The 12,495-nt window shown below is 40.3% G+C and overlaps 1 protein-coding gene across 1 annotated transcript in view; it reads right to left on the bottom strand.

Moving 5' to 3' along the window:
* CFAP77 (cilia and flagella associated protein 77) overlaps nt 1-12,495 on the bottom strand; it is a 94,237-nt gene that overhangs the window by 68,493 nt on the left and 13,249 nt on the right. The window lies entirely within an intron of this gene.

Here is a 12,495-nt window from a genome sequence, read left to right as displayed (position 1 = left end):
CATGGATGGACCTAGTGGCCAGCTCTGTCCAAGTTACTTCTGTAAATCAGAGAGACAATCTAGTCTCCCTACAGCAGAAAAAATGTGCATTTTTCTGGTGGCAGGACATGGACGACATTACTACAAAACTCGGGGTCTTGTAGTTCATTGACTATGGCTGAATTACAAAATGATGATGTCTGCACAGAAATAATTCATTATGATCACTAGTGTTAAATGAAAACTAGGGGCCCATAGCATTCCGCTGCTTTTTTGCATGGAGAGGATGATAGACCCCCCATAAGCAAGTGCGGGAGAGAACTCCAAGTGACACTTCCCCTTCTTCCCGATATACCACAGATGCCTTGCTAAATAAACTGTTCAGGATTGGGATTCCAAGAGGACATGGGGTAAAGCATTCAGTGTCGGAGTTGGCAGTATGGCTGCTTTACATGGCATTATCCCTCTTCAACCTCAAAGAAATTGAGTCATTAATTCTGGTCACAGCAACTGAATTTCATCATTTATTAACCCTGCACCTTCTATACCCTCTGGTGATTTTTGGCGATCTCATGTTATGGCATGGCTGACTCTTTAGGATCAAAAGAAGAGCCTCAGAGTAGCATGCAGGGATGGAGGGAACTGCCTCTACATATAAACGCCCTGAGATCCTCATGTATCCTGGGATATCCCACGCACTGGAGAGCCATACCCCCATCTTCTTCATGGGAAGGAAATGCTTTCCTGTGAATGAGCGGACACCTAGGAGTCACACAAGTTTAAATTCAGGGAACCCTTATGTCCTGCTGCAGGTTACGGGCAGCTCCATTGAAGCCAGTGTTTTTCAGGCACCTTCCCCTTTCAATGTGGGAGAGGATGATGTGAGCCTAAGTAAAGTCATGATAGTGAAACTACACTTATCTTTAGTGTTACATCACATAATAAGGGAACACAAACAGATAATCCCAGTATTACAAGATGAACACTGATCACACATGTTAAAAGAAGTCACCTCTTTTAATGCTTTGTGATCGCTGGTCCTTTGTTTTTGAGGGATAAAGACCCTACCAGCTGGAAGAAACATGTAACTTTCCATTTTTTATTTTCTAGCATATAATTTCTTTTGATTCACAGCTAATAAATAGGTCATCTTGTACTTTAAAAATGCCAACATGCCGTATTTCAGTGAAATAGCGACTCTACATTAAAAAGCTGTCAACTTCACTGCAATTTTCCTGCACCCTGCACTGTGGAAAGATGCCTTGTCATTCATGGTTCAATGCTGTGTTCCTGAAATATCTCCGCTTCTGCATAAATAATGAATGTTGCATGAAAATATCTGGCACAAAGTCTGATTTTCATTCCACTCTAAGGAGCTGCTGTACATACTCTGTATTTATTGGTTGATCTTCTTACAAATCTTATTGAAATCACAGCTGTGGTAATAGCAGAGTCCCTGATAACAGCTACATGCAAGTGTTCTTACTGTCTGTAACCCATATTGTCTGTTTTAAGTCACCATAATTGCTGCCTGAAAAGGACCCTGTTCCATTTAGTGCTGGAAATGTAAAGACAAGCTGGGTAAAGAATAATTTAGAACATTGGTTTCCTTTGAATATTCTTTCATTTTTACTACATGATGGAGTTCTGTTTTCCCTCGCACAGTATAGGCCAATCTTGCTTTCTTGAGGAGTTCTTAAAATGGAGTCTACTCTGAAAAGTGAGAAAAGCATCTTCTTACTCAGCCGTTCTTCAGTGTAGCCAGATCTGCTTACTTGCCTAAGGTTTTGCTACTTTTTACTCCTCTCAGCGCTCCAGAGACAACACAAAGATGGGGGCACCTGGATTCTACTCCAGATCTTGTATTACCAAGAGAATTGTTAACTTAGGTTCCAACTGCAGAATCTTTATTGCTGGTGGTGCCAAACAGGAAAGAGCCCAGCTCAACCTTCAGATTCCTGAGTTTATTCATAGTTGCATAGATTGTAAGGCTAGACGAGATCACTGTGATCATCTAATCTGTCCTCCTGCACAACACAGTCCACAGGATCTTCATGAATTAATTCCTGCTTCAAGTCTAAGAGCTGTGGGTAAACTAGAGCATCTCTTTTAGTAAAACATCCAATCTTGATTCAAATATTTCCAGTAATAGAGAATCCACCACCAGGGCCGACGAGACGTGGGGGAAGCCGGTACAAATTACCGGGGCCCAGCGGTCTGGAAAGGGGCCTGGGGCCTGGCTTCCCTGGCTTCGTCGGCCCTGTTTAGCCCCCTTGCTGGGGGGGCCTGAAAAATTTTTTTCACTGGGGCCTGAACCCTCTCTCGGCGGCCCTGTCCACCACAACTGTTGGTAAATTGTCCCAGTTACCCTCACGGTTAAAAATTTGCACCTTATTTCTAATCTGTATTTGTCTAGCTTCAACTTCCAGCCATTTGATCTTGTTATACCTTTATCTGCTAGACTGAAGAGCCCTCTATTAGATTTCTGACCTTGCAATATAGCAAGTATATTACACCAATAATATTACCTTTATCAGAAAACCCATGTAATCTCATAAAAAATACCAAAGTTAGACAAGATCTATTTTCAATGAACTCATGCTGATTAGCATAAATCATGTTATCCTCCATAAATTCTTTATTAATAGAGTCCCTTATCAGTCATTACTTTATTTTGCCTGAGATCGATGTCAGGCTGATAGGCCTATAATTATCCAGGGTCATCCATTAACCCTTTAAAAATACTGGCACAATATTAGCTTTCTTTCATTACTTGTTCAGAGAGCTGGCTTTTAGAAAAAATGGACCATATCCTCAGCTGATGTAAATTGGCATAACTACATTAACTTCAATACAGCTATCATCAATTTACACCTGCTGAGGATCTGATACCTCTTTCACAGAGTCGATTTTCAAAGTTGAAGCATGCTTGAAGCTCGAACAGATGATCCTGATACTGTTTGGTATTGGTTTCATTCTGTTAAACTTTTGCCCACATTAAAACTGGGTAACATGAGCATGCTGGAAGAGAGATATAGTGTAGCTACACTTTAAAACAGTGACTTCCAGTTGATATACAATTGTAATTAGCTTTAAATCCACCATCAAGCTAAACTGCCTGAGTTCCAAAATAAAGATCTGATTCTATAAACAGTTACTGATGTGAGTATGCTTTGTGCACATTAATAATCCCAATGAGTGAGAAGTCCCTATTTTTGAGTGAGTTTTAGGTGCCAGAGAGGAGATATATGGTTTCATGTGGAAATCACTGGCCCACAACTATGCAAAATTTGGCAGTTTCAGTTGAGTTTCTCTGAGTTTTGGGGGGCATCTGGACATGAAACTCATGGGATGCAAGCCCCATACAAGCTGAAAAATGGGGTGTGGGGAAGGAGTTTGCACAGAAATCCCCGTGAACCAAATTGCTGAGTTTTGCAAGAGTTGAATGTTGGTGAGTTTACATATTGAACAAAAATCCGGATCCATTAGGTTCCACTGTAATTTAATTTTTAGTGTGTGTGCGGCTAATTTCCCCAGCCCTGTTATTGCTAGAAGCATTAGCTCGGGCAAAAAGTCAGAGGACTGACCCTAACAAGAAAGAGGCCTGGGACATGCTAATAGTATTAAAAGGTTAGGGCAGGGAGAGTTCTATTAAATGGAATATTAATTGAATTCCTGACATCTTAGCTGACCTGTGACACATTCATGGGATAAACATTGCATTTAATAGAGCATCATGACTAAAGCCTCTAAATACCATCAAGCATCAGTACCAATTCTTCAAGATATATTACAGGCTCAGCCCTTGGGGCAAGGATGCATTGAAAATAGCCCCCCTGGAACTCTTGGAGGCAGCGCATTAAAATATATTTCAAATTTCTTTATTCTCACGTCGGTTCAAATTCAAAACCTGTCCCCTCGTGCACCACCACTACCACCACACACAATTTTTGTTGTTGGCACTTAATATATACAGAAACACACACTTTAAAGGCCAGACATTAAGATTTTAAACCTATCAGCACTGTACAAAAAAGATTTAAAGAAAATTCTTCTCAACCCCCCCTCCCCTCCGCAAAAGGAGATTAAAACATTAAAAAGACCAATTAAAGAAAGGAATCTCATGGCAACATTTTCATTAACTTTCCCTAGTTCTTCTTTCTGTCTCATTAGCCATTAGTGAGAGGAAGGATCATTTTAATTAGCAGCATTGTAAAGCTTTATTTAAGGCAGCCGTCCCTCCTGCTGCTCTCTGGATTACCCTGTCGGCTTATAAATACAATACCAAATCATTACAGCCAAAAACAACATCACTGAAGGGTTTGGAAGAAAGGGGATCCACTATGGTCAGTGTTTAGGGCTCTTTAACAATGTCCTTTCTCCTTATTCAGGCATAATTCAAGCGTAATATTGGGCTTTATAAAAAAAACCTCAATATCCTCTTACGGCAAAGCCCTTTCTAGTTTGAGACTGCCATGTGTTCTCTTTCTTCCCTTTTGTTTTCAATGCAGTGAAAGCACAGAGCCACATCTGATAGGATCGACATGCTAGATAGGATCACAGGTTTTCCAAAGTCCCAAATTAGAATTACTTGTTAAATTCTCAAATCAAAAGGACTGATGCACACAAACAGCCCTGCGGGGAGAAGAAGAGAAAACAGAGCAGGTTTGTATTGCGTGGCACAGTTTCATAAATAGGCTCTTATGAATTTTGGTGGCATAAAAATAAACAATTTACGCAGATCTTATGAAAAGGCAATTCTCTTTTTCTAGTCAGCACTTGGTGGAGTTCATTTTTGCACAGAAATGACCACAGGTAAACAGAGCTGGTCATGAAATCATATGGTAACGTTTCACCAATACTGAAACAGCTAACTGAAATGTGGTCACAGAGCTAATACAAGCATAAAAGGACAAATTCTGCTCTCTGGTACACTCATGTGATGCTAATGGAGCTGCGCAGCCGTAATTGGCCCACAGACTATTATTTGTAAACAAGAGATGGGTCCAAATCATTAAGTTCTGACCTGGAATCAGATCGAAATCCAAATGTCCTCATGCTCTGGGCAATGTCTTGTTCAGCACATTATAAACAGACCTGAGCAGTGATGTTTGGATCCATATCTAAACTTCCCCAAAGTTGGTGGGAATTCAGTTGCTATGTTCCAGCTCAGGACCATCTCTAATTTTTACTAACCAACACAAGTCTCTCTTCCTTTGGGCCATATTGTCGCAATTTGTCTCTTGCATCAATGTCATGTACATTACAAACAATTCATTTCTTGAAATGGAAACTGCACAAAAACCTCATCCATATTAAAGAAATTGTATTAAACTATTAAGATTCATCATTCAGACCTATGTCCTACTTTACTTGACCTGAATAGCTAAATATAGATTCTTCTGTTTGAATTAACATTATCTCTGTTCATCATTGAACAATGGGGTTGCCCAACATTTTCCTTAAAGAAACATATTGTTTGCTTATGGACACTTAAGCAATTCTAAATATGTCACTGTGGAGTTTTAGGCACCAATGCCTGTTTGTTTTGGAGTCTGGTTAGTTTAGATTCTCAGAGATATAACATCAAACAGGTGAACTAAATTGGAAAGTTTCACAAGTGTTTTTGCCAGACCTTGTAATGGTTACATCTTACGGTAAGATGAACAAAAATGATTGGACTTCATCTAGTGGCCTCAAATATTTAAGAATGTTGACAACAGAAAACATGCAGTCCAATTCTGCTCCTACTGAAGTCAATAGCCAAATTCCCATTGACTTCAGTCAGCATGAGTAGACCAATAATTTTAATGAGTGAGACTGAAGACAAGGATGTGTGAAATAACCAGTTCCCTTAAAATGGTGATTCATTTTACTACACTGATGCTAAGAAAAATGAATACAGTTAAACCTTAGCTAGCCAAATCATGAGAATCCACAAAACTAATTTATTTTAACCAAAGTCAAGTTCATTGTGTATAACATATGCTGAAAAATGACTTGCTTATCAGAAATTCTGTTATCTGAATTATTTCATATCCCGCATCTTATTGGATAAATGAGGTTGACTGTACATACATAATGATATGTAATCTAAGAGTCTCAGAAAAACAACTGAAGCAATTTCACTGTGATGCAGAAGAACGCAGGTGAAAATTAAATACACTGAAGCATTAGCTCCAGAACGACACTAGTGGAATAGCCATCGATAATCTGTATCCTGGAATTTTGGTTTGGCATTTCCCATGATGCCTTGCCTTTGTCTACAGCAGTTCTCGCTATTGACACTGCTTTGTGTATTTCAGGTGCTTCAAAATGGCATCCTGGTCCTGGAAAGGGATGCTCTGGAGTGGCAGAAGGAATAACTGACACTGGGCACTTAGATTTTTTTGCCCAAGCTTTGGCATGCTTTTGGTTTATCTCTAGAAAATCTGTTCTAATTAATATGATCTAACTAGACGTGTCACTGGGAAATATGCACCAGCTTCCTTCTTGTTTGATACTCCTTGCAAGTCTACAATGGACTCTCTTCAGATGTTAAAGAGATGCCGACATCCTGGTTAGGTATGAAAAAGTACCTCCCTGTAAGGAGGATAAATCCTAGACAACCTATGTAGCATTTCTAGAGGCTGTATATATGTTTCCTATATTGGAAACTGCACCTCTACATGAACTATAAGGTTTGTCCTGAGCCTACACAAGATACTTTGCCTAATCTGGGTGTGATTAATTGGGGAATCTGTTTAACTGGGTCAGTCCCCTTGGGAGCATATTTAAGAGAATGCTAGTAAATGGCAGTGACTGCTGTTTAAATGGGACAGTTACCAAAAATTCTGCTTAATGGGGACACATTCAGTTAGACTATGTTGATGCTACAAGGCCTATGCCCGCATAGCCCCCTAGCGTAGATGCAGTGTATGCTGACAGGAGTTCTTCTGCCTGTGTGCGAATACCATCGCCCAGGGACATTAGCTGTGTTGACAGCCGCACTCTTCTATTGGCATAGAAGGGGCTTTGTCGGCAGAGCTATATTGGGCAAGGGTGTGGTTTTTCTCACCCCGACAACATCGCTATGTCAATATACATTAAGTGTAGCTCAAGCCTTAGTGTCAATGAAGTGGTGCTTAGCAGATTTACATTGGTTAACTATACAGGAAATACACTTCACCCATGTAAAGCTCCGCCAATCAGCCTTTGTGCACTGCTCTGCGTGGGGGCTGAAGAGATATCTACCTCCTCAACTCAGGGAAACCACATGGGCCCCTATGACGGCTGTTGTGTTCCATATACAAGATTCCTGGCCACTGATTTGCATATGTCCTTCCCCCAACTCTTTCCTGTGTGCTGACACAGATGCAATGTATACTGACAGGAGGCAGGATTCTGGCAACATACCACCACCGCCACCCCAAACAACGCTAGCTATGCCGTCTTCTGTCGGCATAGCTGCATCTACACTGGGGATTCTGTTGGCATAGCCATGTCACTGGGGTGTGGCTCTTCCACACCACTGACCAGGGTTCTGGCACATTTTTTATAGTGAGGGAGGTTAATGATGGTATTTGGTGCTTATTACTACTTCAAGATAGGGGGTGCAGTAGCATCCCTATTTCCAGCACCACTGGTCCTGACTGACATAGCTGTGCCAGTATAAATTTTAAATGTAAACTAGGCCAAAGAACCAACTTCCCTGAAGTGGTGAGGGGGCCTGTGAAGGGACACTGTGGAGTTTCCAAGACACAAGGAATGAGCATTGCCAACAATGAGTTTCACACAGAAGAGATTCCGTCAAGTGGATGTGGTCTATTTGAACCCAATTTTGCTCCCACTTTTGTCAATGGGAGCAGGACCAGTATTTTGAAGTTTGTTATATATAAAATCAGTACTTTTTCCAGAGGACATGATGGCTCAAGAGGTTGGAAGTGGGATAATAGAATCTTTCAGCTCAAATCAAGCCTAGATCAGTAGTGGCTGAAAGAGGTGACCCTCTGATGGTTGTTCAGCAGCCTCTGTGAAATGAATTTGGTCAGTCAAAAAGGGCACACAAAGAAGAAAACTGAATTACATCCCCTTCTTCCTCTAATTTTCCACTCTTTCTATCTCCTAAGACTCCACCCCAACCCCAGAAAATGTTTAGCTTCCCAATAAAGATTTTAAAAAGTGAATAGGAATTGTTAAAATATTATAGATCAACCTATGGTTTTGTTTAAATAATTTGAAAAAGGGCAACAAATAATGATACAGCACTGTACAGCCAATATACAATATGCTGTTAAATATTCATGTTGTAATAAGATCGGTATTTATACATGTCCAGACACTGTAATTGAAATATTTTGTTGTAAATGAGCTGAAATCAATAAATAAAATATTTTCCTTAAAAAAAAGTGAGCTTGGTGTCAGTCTCCTTCCCAGTGGTCAGTGATCACACCACAAAGATCCCCACCCCCAGCTTGCACTAATTGGCAATCTCTGGAGACAGACCACGGACTGAATGGGTCACACAACCTGAACTATTGTCACTAGAGGTTGATCATCAAAATTAAGGTATATTTGCAGGGGCCAATGTGAGGGAAGCTTGCAGTGCTGATGCCCAAGCTGCAAGCCTACAATTTCAAGGGCCGTCAATTTCCAATGAGTACAAGTTCTAAATTCACCTAAAAACTGAGGGTGGTGATAAATAATAACGTTGTGTAAAAACTTTGAATTAAAAATTAGATACATCCACTCAATAATTTCCCTATAATATCTTTTAAAACATTATATGGCCTATTTATTAGCATAGAGTCAAATGCTTTCCTTCTGAGTAAATGAGCCTCGCACAGAGGAATTGCATACAAGCTGGAAGAGACAAAATCCTCTCCCTGCTCCCCTGGCAGCAGGATGTGAGAGAGCTGCTTTGCAGCCACTACTATAGTCCATGGATGCTCAGCTAATTGAGAGATAGGTGCCTTAGAGAGTAACAGCTCCTGAATGCCCCTGTGTACAGAGTACACTGGATGGACAAATTATGGAGATCCACTGGAAACACAATTTGGCCCATTTTCTGAAGTCCTCAGTGAGTGACATCACAGATTCACTCTTGCATGGTTCTTCTCTGATCTGCCTCTCTCCCTGTGCAACTAAAGAGGCTGTGCTTTTGGGACCGTTCTTACCAGGGGGGAAACAGCAGGTGGCATTTGACTCATGGCATATACACCTCTACCCCGATATAACGCTGTCCTCGGGAACCAAAAAATCTTACCGCGTTATAGGTGAAACCGCGTTATATCGAACATGCTTTGATCCACCGGAGTGCACAGCCCTGCCCCCCCGGGAGCGCTGCTTTACCGTGTTAGATCCAAATTTGTGTTATATCGGGTCGCGTTATATCAGGGTAGAGGTGTATTAGAGAGACAAGATGGGTGAGGTAATATCTTTTATTGGACCAACTTCTGTTGGTGAGAGAGACAGGTAGGTTTGTTTTTCCAAGCTTGTGTCTCTCACCAGCAGAAGTTGGTCCAATAAAAGATATTACCTCACCCACCTTGTCTCTCTAATATCCTGGGACCGATATGGCTATCACATCATGGAATATATTACAGATGCGACTGTTACAAAATGACTACTAACGACAGCAAGTTTTTATACTTAGTGTCTCCATTTGCTGTTACTGTGTTCTAATTTTTTTAAAACACAAAATTAACAAAACTTTTTTGACGTCAACAAATTTGCAGATGCCACCGCAAACTCAGCTATTAGAAAGTTATAGTACAGCGACACAAACAATAGAGCTAAACAAAAGTAGGGGCTGGTTATCCTCCGAAGTGGCAGATTTTCACATAAAATATAATTAATGTGCTAAGACATCATCCATTTTTATATACACAGGCTGATTGCTTTATGATGACTATAACCAGAGTGGATACTAACTCTACTATATTTTTTTAATTATGTACCCAATATTTTTTCTAACTCTGCTTTATATTGAGATTAATAACTATGTAATCACCTCATTAGTTTATTTAGATTGTCATTTTAGGAAATTATTGTTTAGATCAGTCTTGTCTTTCCTTTCCATCCCCGCCTTCTCTGAATTAAGTAATATCTGAGGAAACCAATTAATTGCAATTCAACCACCGTAATGGGGTCTGCAGTAGAATGTGGCAACATCTAATGGAGTTTTAATTCCCCCATGGTGAGTCAACATTTGCTTAAAGAGAGGAAAATGTCATTGCAAACCATTGCCCCAAATGAGTTTGGTAACGGAGAGGCTAAGTGAGCGGCTCTTTCAGGTACATAGTGACGAAGATCCATGGTCCACTTCCTCTTTTATTATGGGTGAAATTCATTAAGGGCCCTATCCTGGGATGTGCTGAGTGCTCTCAACTCTCATTGAACTCTGTGGGAGCTGTGGCACTTGCGATTTCCTGGGAGCAAAATCAAATCTTAAAGGCTTACAGATGCAGAGGGCCTAGCATGGAGGAATCTACACTTGCATGCATGTCGCCATTGGAGAAAATTCCAGTACAACAGGAGAGATTGGAATCCCAAAGAGTGACATTTGCTCTGGTGTGGAAAGCCCATGTTGGGGGTGGGTCACTTGATCCGCAATTACAAGGATCCAGCAGCCCTAACCTCCCCTCACAAGAAAACACTGGAAATCTGAAATATTAAAGCTTGTTGTAAGATATGTTCTTTAATGTGTTTTAAATAAGTACATTGGTTAATTTACAAACTTACTTTGCAATAGCATTGAATCTTTCCAATTTCTGCTACTTTCTAAAGGGTAAGCAGGGCCCTTCCTTCCTGCATCAAATGGGGCTTTGCTGGGAAGCATCTTTTATAATGACAATCCCCTCAGTGACAGACCTACTTACAGGGGGTGAAATTCACCATCTGCGGAGGGCTCATTTGAAGCCCTCCACAACATCCAAAGGTGGACTCCTGTGGCAACATGTAGCTCATGCACGATGTGGCCCTAAGCTGTTTAATGTGGTACTTAAATGGCGGGTAGGACCTGGTGTGGGCCCTGTGCACTGGGATGAATCCAAACTTCACTGGAGATATTTAAACTGTGCAAGGTGTTTCTAAAATATGGTTCTGACCATTCCTTTTTAAACACACATTTGTCTTTAGTAAATATTTAGCTATCTACTATCTTATTATTTATGATTCCTATTGCGGTAGCACCTAGGAATCCCAGTCCTGGATGCCATTGGTGCTAAGTATTGTACAAACTCAGACCAATAAGACAGTCCCTGCCCCATAGAGCTTACAGTCTAAATTACAACAGGTGGATACATACAGTTGGGGGAGCACATGACAGTAGAATTTACCACTAGACTTTTCCTTTTATGGGATTGTTCACAGTTCTTACTACAGCCAGAAATTACAGTTGGGATTCTCAAAGGATCCTAAGAGAGGCAAGCACCCAGATTCCATTGCAATTCTATAGGACGTGGCACCTAATTTCCTCAGGCACCTTTGAATCTCTCATCTTTTACTGCTATTGATTAGTGGATGTTCTTGGTGAATGCTGACACATTTCTGAAGTCAATCTGCCTTTCCCAACCTTCTGACAGTTTAAAAGATTTGAAACAAAGCCACATTATCTATGATGCAACCAATTTCAGCAGCATCTGATTAGCACAGAGGGGCTGCACTTTCCTGACTACCTTTTGGGGTGATTTTTTATTTCTAAAACAAATTGATGGCCTCAAGAAACAATGGTACATTTTTTACAAAATGTATTATTTCCAGGATTTTCAGGATCGTGTAGGGAAATAAAGTTTTGCAATCCTTCCCCTCATAATAAGTCTGTCCAAAAATGATGTTGCTCATTCTGTTGAAAGATGGTTTCATTTTCTACTCAAAATTGGTATGAAAAATTTGCCTTGCCAAATGAACATTGTGTACTGAACTTGTCAAATCCTCTCTCCTGACACAAATAAAAGATAACATTGGGTGGCAGCATGTAAAACAGTTCTGACAAGACAGCTGGGATGGAAGCAAAGAAATACACGTTTCTCTTTTCCTTTTCTTAAGGAAGGTAGGGGAAAGAGCTGTAGGAGTGAAGGGCCACTTGTTACAACTAAAAATACATTATCTAATAATTTAATAAGCCATTTCTGTGTGTGTTTTAAGGAAGATCATAGTGATCCTATTTCCAGCTAACAAAAACATGATGAACTCTCAACTTTTTCCAGGTACCAAAAAGCTGCCAAAGTGCGGAGTACAGCTGAATGAAAGGGCTATTCATTCAAAAGTTTAGAGCAGCACAATGTAGGCTGTAATTACTAGTTATAACACTGTGGAAAATTATTCAAAGTATGTTTAAAAATAAATAAGGTAAATGATAGCACTTTCATTAGATCTGTAGTCACACTATATGAGTGACTTTTTTTTCCTATTAAAATTGTTGATTGAAGGCCGTTAGCTGTTTATCAGCTCAAAATTACATTTCTTCTCTCTTAGGGGTTGCCTCCGTTAAAAATCACAACAACTGCCTAGTTAGTAACAAGAAAAGACTCCTAA

The sequence above is a fragment of the Mauremys reevesii genome, linkage group 19 (genome assembly GCF_016161935.1).
Source record: "Mauremys reevesii isolate NIE-2019 linkage group 19, ASM1616193v1, whole genome shotgun sequence".
NCBI classification, from domain to species: Eukaryota; Metazoa; Chordata; order Testudines; family Geoemydidae; genus Mauremys; species Mauremys reevesii.
The sequence above is the reverse complement of the archived record's forward strand: the minus strand, read 5'-3'. Positions and strand labels throughout refer to the sequence as shown.